Genomic DNA, 18,081 nt, shown 5'->3' on the forward strand with positions numbered 1-18,081 from the left:
AGAGAGAGAGAGAGAGAGAGAGAGAGAGAGAGAGAGAGAGAGAGAGAGAGAGAGAGAGAGAGAGAGAGAGAGAGAGAGAGAGAGAGAGAGAGAGAGAGAGAGAGAGAGAGAGAGAGAGAGAGAGAGAGAGAGAGAGAGAGAGAGAGAGAGAGAGAGAGAGAGAGAGAGAGAGAGAGAGAGAGAGAGAGAGAGAGAGAGAGAGAGAGAGAGAGAGAGAGAGAGAGAGAGAGAGAGAGAGAGAGAGAGAGAGAGAGAGAGAGAGAGAGAGAGAGAAGGAGAGAGAGAGAGAGAGAGAGAGAGAGAGAGAGAGAGAGAGAGAGAGAGAGAGAGAGAGAGAGAGAGAGAGAGAGAGAGAGAGAGAGAGAGAGAGAGAGAGAGAGAGAGAGAGAGAGAGAGAGCGAGAGAGAGAGAGAGAGAGAGAGAGAGAGAGAGAGAGAGAGAGAGAGAGAGAGAGAGAGAGAGAGAGAGAGAGGAGAGAGAGAGAGAGAGAGAGAGAGAGAGAGAGAGAGAGAGAGAGAGAGAGAGAGAGAGAGAGAGAGAGAGAGAGAGAGAGAGAGAGAGAGAGGAGAGAGAGAGAGAGAGAGAGAGAGAGAGAGAGAGAGAGAGAGAGAGAGAGAGAGAGAGAGAGAGAGAGAGAGAGAGAGAGAGAAGAGAGAGAGAGAGAGAGAGAGAGAAGGAGAGAGAGAGAGAGAGAGAGAGAGAGAGAGAGAGAGAGAGAAGGAGAGAGAGAGAGAGAGAGAGAGAGAGAAGGAGAGAGAGAGAGAGAGAGAGAGAGAGAGAGAGAGAGAGAGAGAGAGAGAGAGAGAGAGAGAGAGAGAGAGAGAGAGAGAGAGAGAGAGAGAGAGAGAGAGAGAGAGAGAGAGAGAGAGAGAGGAGAGAGAGAGAGAGAGAGAGAGAGAGAGAGAGAGAGAGAGAAGGAGAGAGAGAGAGAGAGAGAGAGAGAGAGAGAGAGAGAGAGAGAGAGAGAGAGAGAGAGAGAGAGAGAGAGAGAGAGAGAAGGAGAGAGAGAGAGAGAGAAGGAGAGAGAGAGAGAGAGAGAGAGAGAGAGAGAGAGAGAGAGAGAGAGAGAGAGAGAGAGAGAGAGGTGAGGGAGGAGAGAGAGGAGAGGGAGGGAGGAGAGAGGGAGTGGGAGTGGGAGGAGGTGGAGAGAGGAGAGAGTGGAGAGAGAGTGAGAGAGAGGTGAGAGAGGATGAGGGAGGAGAGAGAGAGAGGTGAGGAGTAGGAGTGAGAGAGGAGGAGAGAGAGAGGAGATGAGAGTGAAGGAATGAAGGGGAGAGATGTGGTAGAGAGTCGAGAAATAGGGTAGTTAACGTTAGGGAGAGAGTATAGAGATGAGAGTGAGAGAGTGGAGTGATTGAGAGAGAGAGATTAGAGAGCGGAAGGAGTGAGATTAGAGAGGAGAGAAGAGGAGTTTGAGAACGACTTGAGAGTGAGTAGAGAGAGAGTGAGAGAGACGATGAGAGTGTGAGAGTAGAACAGTAAGAAGGAGGAGGAGTGAGTAGAGAGAGGAAGGTGTGATGAGAGGAGAAGAGAGAGAGGGGGGAGAGAGGGGAGGGAGAGAGGGGGAGAGAGAGAGACGGTGTGAGGGAGGTGAGCAGGGTGAAGAGGAGGGGGATGGAGGGAGGAGTTTGGTGGCGAGGGGTGTTGGGAGAGAGAGTGAGGTGTTGAGGTGGAGGGATGTGAGAGAGAGATGTCGAGAGAAGGCGAGGAGAGGGGGAGGGTTCGTGAGAGAGTGGGTGGTGAGAGTTGGAGTGAGTTGCGTGTGTGTGTAGGAGGTGTACATGAGTGGAGTGGTGTGAGTTTGTGAGTGAGAGTGGTGTGAGTGTGAGTGTTGGTGATTGGATTGGGTTGTGTAAGTGAGAGAGTGTGTGGTGTGTGGTGAGTGGGGTGGGTAGGAGGTGTGTGTGGGGGGATGTTTGGGCTCGGACGTGAGTGTGTGTGACGTGTGGGTGGGTGGTGTGAGTGAGGTGGAGTTGGTGAGAGAGTGGTGACAGAGGTGTGTGAGTGTGTTGGAGTGGTGAGAGGTGTGTGGGGTGTGTGTTGTAGGTGTGAGTGTGAGTGACGAGTGTGTGTATGTGTGTGTGTGGTTGAGTGAGTGGTGAGTTGGTGGTTGTGTGTGTGTTGGGTGTTGTGGAGTGAGATGTGAGGTAGTGTGGTGGTGTGAGTGTGTGTTGAGTGGAGTGTGTGTGTGTGTGTGGAGTGTGAGTGTGTGTGTAGTGGAGGAGTGGAGTTGGTGGGTGTGTGTGTGTGTGTGTGAGAGTGGTGGTGAGGTGTTTGTGTGAGTGAGTGGTGTGTGTGTTGGTGGGGAGAGGAAGAGAGTGTGAGAGTGTGAGAGAGGAGAGTGTTGTACGTGTTGTAGTGTTGTGTGTGTATGGTGTGTGTTGTGTGTGTGAGAGATGTGTGAGGTGTGGTAGGTAAGTGTGAGGAGTGTGAGTGAGTGAGTGGTGTGTGTGGTGTGTTGGTGTGTGTGTGTGTGTGTGGGTTGTGGGTTGGGTGGGGGTGGTGGGTGGGTGGAGGGTGGTAGGGTGTGGTCGGTGGTGTGCGGTGGTGTGTGTGTTGTGTGTGGGTGGCTGTGGGTGTGTGGGTGGGTTGAGGGTGTGTGTTTGGAGGGGAGATGAGAGAGAGGAGAGAGTGAGAGAGAGAGGGGGGAGAGAGAGGAGAGAGGATATAAAAGGCGAGAGATAGGAAGGAGAGAAGAGAAGAGAGAGAGGAAGGAGGTTATAGAGAGGTTTTATATCTATTATCTCTATCTTCTATCTTCTATATCTCTTCTCCTTTTTTTCTTCTCTCTCTCTCTCTCTCTCTTCCCATACCTCCCCACCCTACCCCCTCCCCACCCCAACCCCCCCCCCCTCCTCACCCACACTCCCAGACCAGTCATCATAAGACCCACACCCCCTCCACCTCCCCTCCCTCCACCACATAAATACAATCAAACACCTCAACATACGAATAAAAAACAACAGATAAGGTTGTGGTCTTTGTATCTATCTATTTTTTCTGTATCTTCGAGGGCAGAGTGAGAGAGTAATTGAGGAGAGGTGTGAGAGAGCAGGAACGAGTTCGATCTACGTATGAAGAGGAGGATGGGGAGAGAATGGGAGAGAGAAGGGAGGGGAGAGAGAGGAGAGAGTGAGAGATGAGAGAAGGAGAGAGAGAGAGAAGGAGAGCAGAGATGAGAGAGAGAAAAGGGTGAGAGAGAGGATGATGAGAAGAGAGAGAGGAGATCAGAGGGAGAGAGAGAGAGAGATGAGAGAGGAGAGAGAGAGATGAGAGAGAGGAGTGAGAGAGAGGAGAGAAGAAAGTGAGAGAGAGAGAAGGAGAGAGTGAGAGAGAGGCGAGATGGGGTGAGAGAGAGATGAGAGAGAGAAGAGAAGGGATGAGGACGAGAGAGAGAGAGTTCGGGGAAGTGAGAGAGAGGAGAGATTGTGAGTGAGAGAGAGAGAGAGAGGGGGGGGGGAGAAGGAGAGGAGAGGAGAGAAGGAGAGAAGAGAGAGTGAGAGAGAAGGAGAGAGATGTGGGAGAGAAGAGAGGAGAAGGTGGGAGAGAGATGAGAGGAGAGAGAAGGGGAGATTGAGATGAGAGAGAGGAGAGAGAGAGAGAGAGATGATGTCGGTCACGACTTCGAGAGAGAGAGAGAGAGAGTGTTAATCTAAAGCTAAATCTGGGGACATTGTAAGGTTAATGATCCAAGCATGAGATATGGTAGGGCTGTCGAGGAGGTGTTGAGGTCGATGTCCTGCTATAGGACCATCGTTAGGTCACCTCATACCAGCACTACCAGTTATCTTCCACAATGATCAGCTGTACTAAGGCCACGGTGCCGTACTTCTTTCGTGAAGATAATTTTTCATTTGACTCAGTAAACTTCAACAAAAGGGCAAGGATGAATCACTTGTCCACTGTTGGTGAAGAAAGCTATCAGTTCTAATCCATGCTCCAAATCATAATGAGTTTTCTCAAAAATTACGATACCTGACATTTACAAATTTGTTTGTACTGTTGTCTGTGGCCAGATACAAGATAGGAACCTCGTGTGGATTAAAACGTAAATTTTTACTGGCCTAGGTTACTGTGTTACTTGGACCTAGTACGTCCGAGAACCGGGTCACGACCGGTTGGAGTCTGTATACTAAGCAGAGAGTTTATCATATACTAATGCATAACACCATGAAAAGCACTATCTATTCCAGTCAGATTCTTGGTAATGCTTGATGTCACACACCAACACAAAAAACCCCCCCCACACACACACACACACACACACACACACACACACACACATTCTGCTACAGACTACAGCAGTCAACAGAACAGATGCTTCATGGATGAACAGAACAAGAATCTGATAAACTTGAAAACATTTTCCAGTAGACTATCTAAGATGAAGGACAAGGGAATCACTGACCTCATCACATAACACCACTACAATACCTCCACATAACACTTGAATAATCTAAACTATCTTTATCAACAGTGCTGCTGCACCGACGTATTGTACTCAGCTGCTAGATGAACAATGATCCCAACAACCTGGGATATGGCCTCAGCTGTTGCAGTAACACTGTATGAGGATCCCAGCAACTTGGGGGAGGGGTGGGGGCCTTAAAAAACCTCCCCCTGGTTTGGGGAACAAAAAATAAACCTATTTCTCAGCGGGGCCTGGGCCCCCGGGGGTGGCCTCAGTGCGGGTAACACGTAAAGATCTGAAAAAACCCTGGGTTTTGGCCCCTTAAACCCCCCCACCCCGGGGGGTTTCCCGGGGGAAACCCCTTATTTTTGAACCCGGGGACTCAGCGGGGGCCTGAAAAACCCCCTACCCAAAAAAATCTTAACTATGTACAGAAAACAGGAACAGATAATCAACCGATGAAGAAAATATTGACTTGATAAATATACTCGGGGGAAAAATTTTTGGGAAAATACTCAGTGCGAGTGTGGGGAAGACATTAACAGGAGTGAGAGAAAGACACAGGTAGGAGTGTGAGAAAGACACAGGTAGGAGTGTGAGAAAGACACGGTATGTGAGGCCCAAAATTAAAAATTGATAGAAATGTGAGAAAGAAGCAGTTAAAACTGTGAGAAAGACACAGGTAAAACTTGAAAAAAAAAATGGTAAAAGTGGGGAAAAAGACATGGTAGGATTTTGGGGAAAGAAAAGGGTAGGAGTGTGGAAAGAATGTAGTAGGTGGAAAGACATGGTGTGTGTGAGAAGACCAGGTAAAAGTGTAAAAAAGACCTGTGGGATGTGAAAAAGACACTTTTTGGTAGGGTAAAAAAAGGAAAACAGATAGGAGTGTGAAAAAGCCCACTGGTAGGGGGGGGTTGAGAAAGACAATGTTTAATGGTTTTGAGAAAAGTTTTGGGTTGGGGGGAATTTGTGAGAAAAAAACTGGAAGGACTGTGGGGAAAAACCCCACTGGTTAGGAGTGTGAGAAACACGCGGTGGGGAAGTGTGAGAGAAAAATTTGGAAAGGAGTGTGGAAAAAAACCGGGGTAGTAGTGGGGAAAAAAACACAATGGGAAAATGTGGAAAAAAGACACTAGTGGGGAGTGTGAAAAAAAGGAAAACCGGTAAAAAAAAACACGTAGAAGTGGGGAAAAATTTTCCCGGTTTTGATTGAGGGAAAGAAAAGGGTTTAGGTTGTGGAGAAAAAACCCGGGTGGGAAAGGGTTGGGGAAAAAAACAGGTTTAAAAAGGTGTGAAAAAGGGAAAAACAATAAATGGTTGGAGGGGGGGAAATAGAAGGGAAAAGATTAGGGGAAAGACATGATAGGATTGAGGGGAAGGAAAAAACTCTTTGGACTGTAAAAAAAGACTTTTGGTAGGAATTTTTGGGAAAACCCATGAAAACAATTTTTGGGGGAAAGATAGGGGTTTTAAAGGGTGTGAGGGGGGACATTGGTACAAGTGTGACAAAATTTTCGGTACAATTGTAACAAAGTTTTGGGTTTAGGGGGTTTGAGAAAGGAAAATGGTAGGGGGGGGTGAAAAAGACACGGGTTTGAGTGTGAAAAAAAGACCCAAAAAAAGAGTGTGAGAAAAAAACACTTTAAAAAGGGTAGAGAAAAAAAAAATTGTAGGGTGTGAAAAGGGGGAAAATGGTGGTAGGGGGGGTGGGGGGAAAACAATTATAGGATGGGGGGAAAAGGACACGGATGGAGTGAAGGAAAGCCCAACGGGTTTAGGAGGGGGAAAAAAAAGATGGTTTGGGGTTTTGGAAAAAGACATTTTGATAATGGGGTAAAAAAGACACTGGGGGGAGTTTGTAAAAAGACAGGGTAAAAGTGGGAAAAAGCCCTTTTTAAAGGGGACAGGGGAAAAAACACTGATAGAGTGTGAGAAAGAAAATGGAAAATGAGCATAAGAAAGACACGGTACAAGCGTGAGAAAAAAAAGGGGCGGGAATTTATGAAAAACCCACATGGTAGGAATGTGGGGGAATGAACAGGTGGGGAAAGTGAAAAAAGCACTGGTGGGAGTGTGGGGAAAAGCACTGATGGGTAGTTTTTTAAAAAAAAAGATACGGTTTAGGATTGTGAGGAAGACATATTACAAGTGGGGAAAAAAGACTTTGGGTTAAAAGTGTGAAAAATTTGGGGGGAAATTGGTTAAGGAGTGTAAAAAAAGACACGGGAAAACCCAAGTGTAAAAAAAACCCTCGTTTAGAGAATGTTTAAAGATATTTTTAGGTGGTTTGGGGGTTTTTTTTGGGGGGGTGGGTGGTTTTTTCAAAAGGTTGGGTTTTTAGGATAAACATTGTGGGTTGTCCCGCGACTTCGCCGCGATACCACGCGGTCTTGCACTCTGTTGAGGCCTACCCCCCAAGATCCACTGCGACCACTATTGTGTCTGCTGAGGGGGAAATTGACACGGATAGGAGTATGGTGAGATGATAACGGTTTTTTAGAAGCTCTAGAAGTGTGAGAAGAAAGAAAGACCAGTGATGTAGTGTAGAAAGACACTGATTAGGAATGTGAGAAAAGACCTGAGAAGTGTTGAGGAGTATGGAGAATGATTAGTAGGATTGTGAGATAATGGTTAGAGGAGGTGTAAGGAAGGATGACCACAGACAGGAGTATGAGGAAAGGACACTGGTAGGATGTGAGAAAACACTGGTGGTTAGTGTGAGAAAGAAGAGGTATGGATGTGAGGGGGAAATCACTAATTGGAATGTGAAAAAAGACGCTGATAGTTTAGTTGTGAGAAAGGACATGTTTGGAGAGTGAGAGAGACACTACTGGTAGCAGAGTGTTAGTGTTAGATGGTTAGAGAGACAAAGGTAGGAGGAGAGTGGAAAAAGATACTGGTCCGGAATGTGAGAAAGATACTGGTGGAAGGAGTGTTGGGAAATACGATGATAAGAGTGTGGGAAAGACATGAAGTGGATTTAGGGATTGAGGGAAAAAAATGACACTGGTAGGAGTTGTGAGAAAGACACTGATGGTTAGTGTGTGAGGAAAGGACTCCGGTTGGAGCGTGAGGAGAGAACTAGTACAGTGTGAGAATGAGAAAGACGCATTGGCAGAAGTGTGGATAAAAGACAATGGTAGAGTTGTGAAAAAGGCATTGTTGTGAGTGTGAGAAAGACACAGGAAGGAATGTGAGAAAGACACAGGAAGGAGTGTGAGAAAGACACTGCAAGGAGTATAAGAAAGACACGGGTAGGAATGTGAGAAAAACAATGGTGGTAGGAGTGTGGGAAATACAGTGGTAGGAGTGTGGGAAAGACACTGGTAGGAGTGTGAGAAAGACTGGTAGGAGTTTCAAAAGACAATGATAGTAATATGAGAAAAACACTTGTAGTAGTGTGAGAAAGACACTGGTATGAGTGTAAGACAGACACAGGTAGGGGTGTGAGGAAGACACTGGTAGGATTGAGACAAAGACACTGGTAGAAGGTTCAGAAAGACACTGGTAGGATTGTGAGAAAGATGCTGATAGTAGTGTGAGAAAGACACTGGTAGAAGTGTGAGAAAGACACTGGTACGAAAGTGAGAAAGACACAAGTAGGAGTGTGAGAAAAACATTGGTAGGAATGTGACAAAGACTCATGTAGGAGTGTGAGAGACACTAGTAGGAGCGTAAGAAAGACATGTAGAAGTGTGAGGATGACTCTGGTAGGGGTGTGAGAAAGACACTGGTATGAGTGAGAGAAAGACACAGGTAGGATCATGCGAAAGACCCTGGGAAGAGTATGACAAAGACACTGGTAGGAGTGTGTGAAAGTAACAGGTAAGAGTGTGAGAAAGTGACTGGTAGGAGTGTGAGAAAGACACGATAGTAGTGTGAAAAAGACACTGTTAGTAGTGTGAGAAAGACACTGGTAAGGGTGCAGGAAAGACACTGGTAGGAGTGTTAGAAATACCCCAGAATGAGTGTAAGAAAGACGCGGTAGAAATGTGAAAAAACGCTGGACGGAGTGTGAGAAAGACACTGGTAGGAGTGTGAGAAAGACTCCGGTAAGAGTGTGAGAAAGACACTGGTACAAGAGTGAGAAAGACTTTGGCAGAAGTGTGAAAAAGACAATGATAGGAGTATGAAAAGACACTGTTATGAGTGTGAGAGAGACACAGGAAGGAGTGAGAGAATGACACGCTAGGAGTATAAGAAAGACTGGTAAGAATGTGAGAAAAACCATGATGGTAGGAGTGTAGGAAATACAATGGTAGGAGTGTGGGAAAGACATTGGTAGGAGTGAGTGAAGGACTTGGGTAGGATAGTGAGAAAGACTGGTATAAGTTTGAAAAGACAATGATAGTAGTATGAGAAAGACACTTGTAGTAGCGTGAGAAAGATACTGGTATGAATTTAAGAAAGACACAGGTAGTAGTTTCAGGAAGACAGTGGTAGGATTTAGACAAAGACAGTGGTAGAAGGGTGAGAAAGACACTGGCAGAATTGTGAGAAAGATACTGATAATAGTGTGAGAAAGACACTGGTAGGAGTGTGAGAAAGACACTGGTCCGAATGTTAGAAAGACACTAGTAGGAGTGTGAGAAAGACATTGGCAAGAGTGTGACAAAGACTCGTGTAGGAGTGTGAGAGACACTAGTAGGAGCGTGAGAAAGACGCGTAGAAGTGTGAGGATGACTCTGGTAGGAGTGTGAGAAAGACTCTGGCATGAGTTTGAGAAAAAAACAGGTAGGAGTGTAAGAAAGACCCTGGTAGGAGTATGACAAAAACATTGGTAGGAGTGTGTGAAAGGAACAGGTAGGAGTGTGAGAAAGTGACTGTTAGGAGTGTGAGAAAGACACTCGTGGGTGTGCAGGAAAGACACTGGTAGGAGTGTGAGAAATACACTGGAATGAGTGTGACAAAGACAGTAGGAATGTGTAAAAAAAAACTGGTAGGAGTGTGAGAAAGACACTGGTAGGAGTGTGAGAAAGACATTGGCAGGAGTGTGAGAAACAAAGTGGTAGAAGTATGAAACACAAACTGGTATGAGTGCGAGAAGTACATCGGTACTAGTGTGAGAAAAACTCAAGTAGGAATGTAAAAAAGACAATGGTAGGAGTGCGAGAAAAACACTACCAGCAGTGTGAAAAAGACACGTAGGAGAGAGAAAACAACACATGTTGGAGTGTGAGAAAGACACTGGAAGGATTGTCAGAAAGACGCAGATTTGAGAGTGAGAAAGACACCGGTAGGAGTGTGAGAAAGACACTGGTGGGGATTTGAGAAATATACTGGTCGAAGTGTGAGACAACCGGTAAGAGTATGAGAAACACACCGGCAGTAGTGTGATAAAAACTCAACCTGGAATGTGAAAAGACACAGGTAAAAGTGCAAGAAAAGCACTGGTAGGAGTGTGAAAAGGACACGTAGGAGTGGGAGAATCACCCAGGTAGGACTGTGCGAAAGACACTGGTAGGAGTGTGAGAAAGACCCAGGTAAAAAAGTGAGAAAGACACTAGTAAGAATATGAGAAAGACTCTGTTAAGAGTGTGTAAGAAATACACAGTTAGGAGTGTGGGGAAGACACTGGTACAAATATGAGAAACAGATTAGAAGGAGTGTGAGAAAGACAATGGGAGAAGTGTGAAAAGACACTGGAATGAGTGCGATAAACGCACGGGAAGGAGTGTCAGAAATACAATGGTAGGAGGAGTAGGAGAAAGACACTGGTAAGAGTGTGAGAAACCCACCGATAGTAGTGTAAAAAAGACACAGTTAGGATTATGAAAAAAGACACAAGTAAAAGTGTGAGAAAGACATTCGTAGAACTGTGAAAAAGACGATAGTATGAGTGTGAAAAAGACACTGGAACAAGTGTAAGAAAAACCTTCGTTAGAGAATGATAAAGATTTTGCTAGCAGTGTGAGAGACACTGCCATGAGTGTAAGAAACACAGAGGTAGGAGTATGAGAATGACACTAGTAGGAGTGTGAGAAAGACACTGGTGGTAGGAGTGCAGAAAAAACAATGGTAGGAATTTGGGAAAGACACTGATAGGAGTGAGAAAAAGACATTAGTAGGAGTGTGAGAGAAACAGGTAGGAGTGTGAGAAAGACAATGATAGTAGTGTGAGAAAGACACTGATAGGAGTGTAAGAAGGACACTGGAACAAGTGTGAGAGTATGAGAAAGACATTAGTAGGATTGTGAGAGACACTGGTAAAAGTGTAAGAAAGACACAGACAGGAGTATGAGAAAGACACTGGTAGGAGTGTGAGAAAGATCCTGGTAGGAGTGTGAGAAAGACACTGGTAGAAGTGTGAGATAGACAGAGGTATGGATGTGAGAAAATCACTAATAGGAATGTGAAGAAGACGCTGATATAAGTGTGACAAAGACACTGTTAGGAGAGTGAGAGAGACACTGGTAGCAGTGTGGGAAATACAGTGGTAGGAGTGTGGGGAAAGACACTGGTAGGAGTGAGTGAAAGACACTGGTAGGAGTGTGAGAAATACAGTGGTAGGAGTGTGGGGAAAGACACTGGTAGGAGTGAGTGAAAGACACTGGTAGGAGTGTGGGGAAAGACACTGGTAGGAGTGAGTGAAAGACACTGGTTGGAGTGTGGGAAATACAGTGGTAGGAGTGTGGGGAAGACACTGGTAGGAGTGAGTAAAAGACACTGGTAGGAGTGTGGGAAATACAGTGGTAGGAGTGTGGGGAAAGACACTGGTAGGAGTGAGTGAAAGACACTGGTAGAAGTGTGAGAAAGACAGAGGTATGGATGTGAGAAAATCACTAATAGGAATGTGAAAAAGACGCTGATATTAGTGTGAGAAAGACACTGTTAGGAGAGTGAGAGAGACACTGGTAGCAGTGTTAGAGAGACAAAGGTAGGAGAGTGGAAAAGATACTGGTCGGAATGTGAGAAAGATACTGGTGGAAGGAGTGTGGGAAATACGATGATAAGAGTGTGGGAAAGACACTGGTAGGATTGAGGGAATGACACTGGTAGGAGTGTGAGAAAGACACTGATGGTAGTGTGAGAAAGACTCCGGTAGGAGCGTGAGGAAGACACTAGTACAGTGTGAGAAAGACATTGGCAGAAGTGTGAAAAAGACAATGGTAGGAGTGTGAAAAAGACATTGTTGTGAGTGTGAGAAAGACACAGGAAGGAATGTGAGAAAGACACAGGAAGGAGTGTGAGAAAGACACTGCAAGGAGTATAAGAAAGACACGGGTAGGAATGTGAGAAAAACAATGGTGGTAGGAGTGTGGGAAATACAGTGGTAGGAGTGTGGGAAAGACACTGGTAGGAGTGTGAGAAAGACTGGTAGGAGTTTCAGAAAACAATGATAGTAGTATGAGAAAAACACTTGTAGTAGTGTGAGAAAGACACTGGTATGAGTGTAAGAAAGACACAGGTAGGAGTGTGAGAAAGACACTGGTAGGACTGAGACAGAGACACCGATAGAAGTTTGAGAAAGACACTGGTAGGATTGTGAGAAAGATACTGATAGTAACGTGAAAAAGACACTGCTAGTAGTGTGAGGAAGACACTGGTACGAAAGTGAGAAAGACACTAGTAGGAGTGTGAGAAAGACATTGGCAGAAGTGTGACAAAGACTCATGTAGGAGTGTTAGAGACTCTAGTAGGAGCATGAGAAAGACGCGTAGAAGTGTGAGGATGACTCTGGTAGGAGTGTGAGAAAGACACTGGTAGGAGTGTGTGAAAGGAACAGGTAAGAGTGTGAAAAGTGACTGGTAGGAGTGTGAGAAAGACGCGATAGTAGTGTGAAAAAGACACTGTTAGGAGTGTGAGAAAGACACGGGTAGGGGTGCAGGAAAAACACTGGTTGGAGTGAGAGAAATACCCCTGAATGAGTGAGAAAGACACGGTAGAAATGTGATAAAACGCTGGACGGAGTGTGAGAAAGACACTGGTAGGAGTGTGAGAAAGATACTAGTAGGAGTGTGAGAAACACACTGATGATAGTGTGAGAAAGACTCCGGTACGAGTGTGAGGAAGATACTGGTACAAGTGTGAGAAAGACATTGGCAGAAGTGTGAAAAAGACAATGGTAGGAGTACGAAAAGACACTGTTATGAGTATGAGAAAGACACAGGAAGGAGTGAAAGAAAGACACGCAAGGAGTATAAGAAAGACACTGGTAGGAATGTGAGAAAAACCATGATGGTAGGAGTGTAGGAAATACAATGGTAGGAGTGTGGGAAAGACATTGGTAGGAGTGAGTGAAAGACCCGGATAGGAGTGTGAGAAAAACTGGTATGAGTTTGAAAAGACTATGATAGTAGTATGAAAAAGACACTTGTATTAGTGTGAGAAAGACACTGGTATGAATTTAAGAAAGACACAGGTAGTAGGTAGAATTGTGAGAAAGATATTGGTAGTAGTGTAAGAAAGACACTGGTAGAAGTGTGAGAAAGACACTGGTACGAATGTGAGAAAGACACTACTAGGAGTGTGAGAAAGACATTGGTAGGAGTGTGACAAAGACCTATGTAGGAGTGTGAGAGACACTAGTAGGAGCGTGAGAAAGACACGTAGAAGTGTGAGGATGACCTGGTAGGAGTGTGAGAAAGACACTGGTATGAGCTTGAGAAAGAAACAGGTAGGAGTGTGAGAAAGACCCTGGTAGGAGTATGACAAAGACACTGGTAGGAGTGTGTGAAAGGAACAAGTAGGAGTGTCAGAAAGTGACTGGTAGAAGTGTGAGAAAGACACGATAGTAGTGTGAAAAAGCACTGTTAGGATTGTGAGAAAGACACTGGTAGGAGTGCACGAAAGACACTGGGAGGATTGTGAGAAATACACTGAAATGAGTGTGAGAAAGACACAGTAGGAATGTGAAAAAAACTGGTAGGAGTGTGAGAAAGACACTGGTAGGAGTGAGAAACACATCGGCAGAAGTGTGAGAAACACAGTGGTAGAAGTGTGAAACACAAACTGGTATGAGTACGAGAAGCATATCGGTAGTAGTGTGAGAAAAACTCAAGTAGGAATGTGAAAAAATCACTGGTAGGAGTGTGAGAAAACACTATTAGCAGTGTGAATAAGACACGTAGGAGAGTGAAAACAACACATGTTGGAGTGTGAGAAAGACACTGGGAGGACTGTCAGAAAGACACAAATTGGAGAGTGAGAAAGGCATCGGTAGGAGTGTGAGAAAGACACTGGTGGGGATTTGAGAAATATACTGGTAGAAGACAACTGGTAGGAGTATGAGAAACACACTGGCAGTAGTGTGAGAAAAACTCAACCTGGAATGTGAAAAAGACACTGGTAAATGTGTAGGAAAAGCACTGGTAGGAGTGTGAAAAGGACACGTAGGAGTGGGAGAATGACCCAGGTAGGACTGTGAGAAACACACTGGTAGGAGTGTGAAAAAGACCCAGGTAGGAAAGTGAGAAAGACACTGGTAAGAGTGTGAGAAAGACTCTGGTAAGAGTGTGTAAGAAATACACAGGTAGGAGTGTGAGGAAGACACTGGTACAAATGTGAGAAACAGATTAGAAGGAGTGTGACAAAGACAACGGTAGGAGTGTGAAAAGACACTGGAATGAGTGCGATAAACACTCGGGAAGGAGTGTCAGAAATACAATGATAGGAGGAGTAGGAGAAAGACACTGGTAGGAGTGTGAGAAAGACGCTGGTGGTAGGAGTGTAGGAAATATAATGGTAGGTGTGTGGGGAAAAACACTGGAAGGAGTAAGAGAAAGACACTGGTAGGAGTGTGAGAAAGACTTGTAAGAATTTGAGAAAGACAATGATAGTAGTATGAGAAGGACACTGGTAGGTGTGCGAGAAAGACACTCGTATCAGTGAATGAGACACAGGTAGGAGTGTGAGAATGACACTGGTAGGATTGAGAGAAAGACACTGATAGGAGTATGAGAAAGACACTGGTATGAGTGTGAGAAAGACACAGGTAGGAGTGTGAGAAAGACCCTGGTTGGAGTGCGAGAAAGACATTGGTACAACCGTGAAAAGGCACTGGTACGAGTGTGAGAAAGACACTGGTAGGAATGTGAGAAAGACATTGGCAGGAGTGTGAGAGACACTAGTAGGAGCGTAAAATGACGTAAATATGTGAAAATGACTCTAGTAGGAGTGTGAGAAAGACACAAGTAGGAGTATGACAAAGACAATGGTAGGAGTGTGAAAAAGAAATTGGTGGGAGTGTGAGAAAGTCACTGCTAGGATTGTGAGAAAGACACTGAGAGTAAAGTGAAAAAAAAATCTGTTAGAAGTGTGAGAATGACACTCGTAGGGGTGCGGGAAAGACACTGGTAGGAGTGTGAGAAACACACTAGAATGAATATGAGAAAGATACGGTAGAAATGTGAGAAAAACACCGGTAGGAGTGTGAGAAAGACAGTGGTAGGGGTGTGAGAGAGACACTGGTAGGAGTGTGAGAAAGACACTGGTAGAAGTGTGAGACAGAAACTGGTAGGAGTGTGAGAAACACACCGGTAGTAATGTGAGAAAAACTCAAGTAGGAATGTGAAAGAGTCATTGGTAGAAGTGTGAAAGAAGCACGTCAGAGAGTGAAAATGACACAGGTAGGAGTGTGAGAAAGACACTGGAAGGATTGTCAGAAAGACTCAAGTAGAAGTGTGAGAAAGACACTGGAAGAAGTGTGAGAAACACACTGGTAGAAGTGTGAGACACAAACGGGTAGGAGTGTGAGAAACACCGGTAGTAGTGTGAGAAAAACTCAAATAGGAATGTGAAAAAGACACGGGTAGGTGTGTGAGAAAAACACTGTTAGGAGTGTGAAAAAGACACGTGCGGGAGTGAAAATGACCCAGGTAGGAGTGTAAGAAAGACACTGGAAGGATTATCAGAGAGAAACTATTAGAAGTGTGAGAAAGACACTGGTAGGAGTGTGAGAAAGATACTGGTAGAGTGTGAGAAACATACAGGTAGAAGTGTGAGACACAAACTGATCGGAGTGTGAGAAACACAACAGTAGTAGTGTGAGAAAAACAAAACAAGGAATGTAAAAAAGACACAGGTAGAAGAGTGAGAAAAGCACTGGTAGGAGTGTGAAAAAGACATGTAGGAGTGTGAGAATGACCCAGATATGACTGTGAGAAAGACTCTGGTAGGACTGTGAGAAAGACTGGTAGGAGTTTGAAAAGACAATGATAGTAGTATGAGAAAGACACGTGTAGTAGTGTGAGAAAGACACTGGTATGAGTTTAAGAAAGACACAGGTAGGAACATGAGAAAGACACTGGTAGGATTAAGACAAAGACACTGGTAGAAGGGTGAGATAGACTCTGGTAGGATTGTGAGAAAGATACTGATAGTAGTGTGAGAAAGACACCGGTAGGAATGTGAGAAACACACCGATAGTAGTGTGAGAAAAAAGTAGGAATGTGAAAAAGACACTGGTAGAAGTGTGAGGAAAACACTGGTAGGAGTGTGAAAGACACTAGTAGAAGTATGAGAATATTCCCAAACCTGCTCCGTCCTATGTGGTTGTGGTGTAGAATATATCCGAACCTACTCCGTCCTGTGTGGTTGTGGTGGAGAATATATCCGAACCTACTCCGTCCTGTGTGGTTGTGGTGGAGAATACATCCGAACCTACTCCGTCCTGTGTGGTTGTGGTGTAGAATGCACCCCAACCTACTCTATCCTGTGTTGTTGTGGTGGAGAATATACCCCGACCTACTCCGTCCTGTGTGGTTGTGGTGAATATTTTTTTTTTTTTTTTTTTTTTTATACTTTGTCGCTGTCTCCCGCGTTTGCGAGGTAGCGCAAGGAAACAGACGAAAGAAATGGCCCAACCCCCCCCCCCCCCCCCCATACACATGTACATACACACGTCCACACACGCAAATATACATACCTACACAGCTTTCCATGGTTTACCCCGGACGCTTCACATGCCTTGGTTCAATCCACTGATAGCACGTCAACCCCTGTATACCACATCACTCCAATTCGCTCTATTTCTTGCCCTCCTTTCACCCTCCTGCATGTTCAGGCCCCGATCACACAAAATCCTTTTCACTCCATCTTTCCACCTCCAATTTGGTCTCCCTCTTCTCCTCGTTCCCTCCACCTCCGACACATATATCCTCTTGGTCAATCTTTCCTCACTCATTCTCTCCATGTGCCCAAACCATTTCAAAACACCCTCTTCTGCTCTCTCAACCACGCTCTTTTTATTTCCACACATCTCTCTTACCCTTACGTTACTTACTCGATCAAACCACCTCACACCACACATTGTCCCCAAGCATCTCATTTCCAGCACATCCATCCTCCTGCGCACAACTCTATCCATAGCCCACGCCTCGCAACCATACAACATTGTTGGAACCACTATTCCTTCAAACATACCCATTTTTGCTTTCCGGGATAATGTTCTCGACTTCCACACATTTTTCAAGGCTCCCAAAATTTTCGCCCCCTCCCCCACCCTATGATCCACTTCCGCTTCCATGGTTCCATCCGCTGACAGATCCACTCCCAGATATCTAAAACACTTCACTTCCTCCAGTTTTTCTCCATTCAAACTCACCTCCCAATTGACTTGACCCTCAACCCTACTGTACCTAATAACCTTGCTCTTATTCACATTTACTCTTAACTTTCTTCTTCCACACACTTTACCAAACTCCGTCACCAGCTTCTGCAGTTTCTCACATGAATCCGCCACCAGCGCTGTATCATCAGCGAACAACAACTGACTCACTTCCCAAGCTCTCTCATCCCCAACAGACTTCATACTTGCCCCTCTTTCCAAAACTCTTGCATTTACCTCCCTAACAACCCCATCCATAAACAAATTAAACAACCATGGAGACATCACACACCCCTGCCGCAAACCTACATTCACTGAGAACCAATCACTTTCCTCTCTTCCTACACGTACACATGCCTTACATCCTCGATAAAAACTTTTCACTGCTTCTAACAACTTGCCTCCCACACCATATATTCTTAATACCTTCCACAGAGCATCTCTATCAACTCTATCATATGCCTTCTCCAGATCCATAAATGCTACATACAAATCCATTTGCTTTTCTAAGTATTTCTCACATACATTCTTCAAAGCAAACACCTGATCCACACATCCTCTACCACTTCTGAAAGCACACTGCTCTTCCCCAATCTGATGCTCTGTACATGCCTTCACCCTCTCAATCAGTACCCTCCCATATAATTTACCAGGAATACTCAACAAACTTATACCTCTGTAATTTGAGCACTCACTCTTATCCCCTTTGCCTTTGTACAATGGCACTATGCACGCATTCCGCCAATCCTCAGGCACCTCACCATGAGTCATACATACATTAAATAACCTTACCAACCAGTCAACAATACAGTCACCCCCTTTTTTAATAAATTCCACTGCAATACCATCCAAACCTGCTGCCTTGCCGGCTTTCATCTTCCGCAAAGCTTTTACTACCTCTTCTCTGTTTACCAAATCATTTTCCCTAACCCTCTCACTTTGCACACCACCTCGACCCAAACACCCTATATCTGCCACTCTGTCATCAGACACATTCAACAAACCTTCAAAATACTCATTCCATCTCCTTCTCACATCACCACTACTTGTTATCACCTCCCCATTTACGCCCTTCACTGAAGTTCCCATTTGCTCCCTTGTCTTACGCACCCTATTTACCTCC

General features: G+C 45.0%; 1 protein-coding gene across 1 annotated transcript in view; it reads right to left on the reverse strand.

Moving 5' to 3' along the window:
- Positions 1 to 18,081, reverse strand: part of LOC139757448 (solute carrier family 22 member 3-like) — a 149,441-nt gene that overhangs the window by 45,435 nt on the left and 85,925 nt on the right. The gene's annotated exons all lie outside the window — the stretch shown is intronic.

Source organism: Panulirus ornatus, chromosome 26 (genome assembly GCF_036320965.1).
Source record: "Panulirus ornatus isolate Po-2019 chromosome 26, ASM3632096v1, whole genome shotgun sequence".
Classification (NCBI taxonomy): domain Eukaryota; kingdom Metazoa; phylum Arthropoda; class Malacostraca; order Decapoda; family Palinuridae; genus Panulirus; species Panulirus ornatus.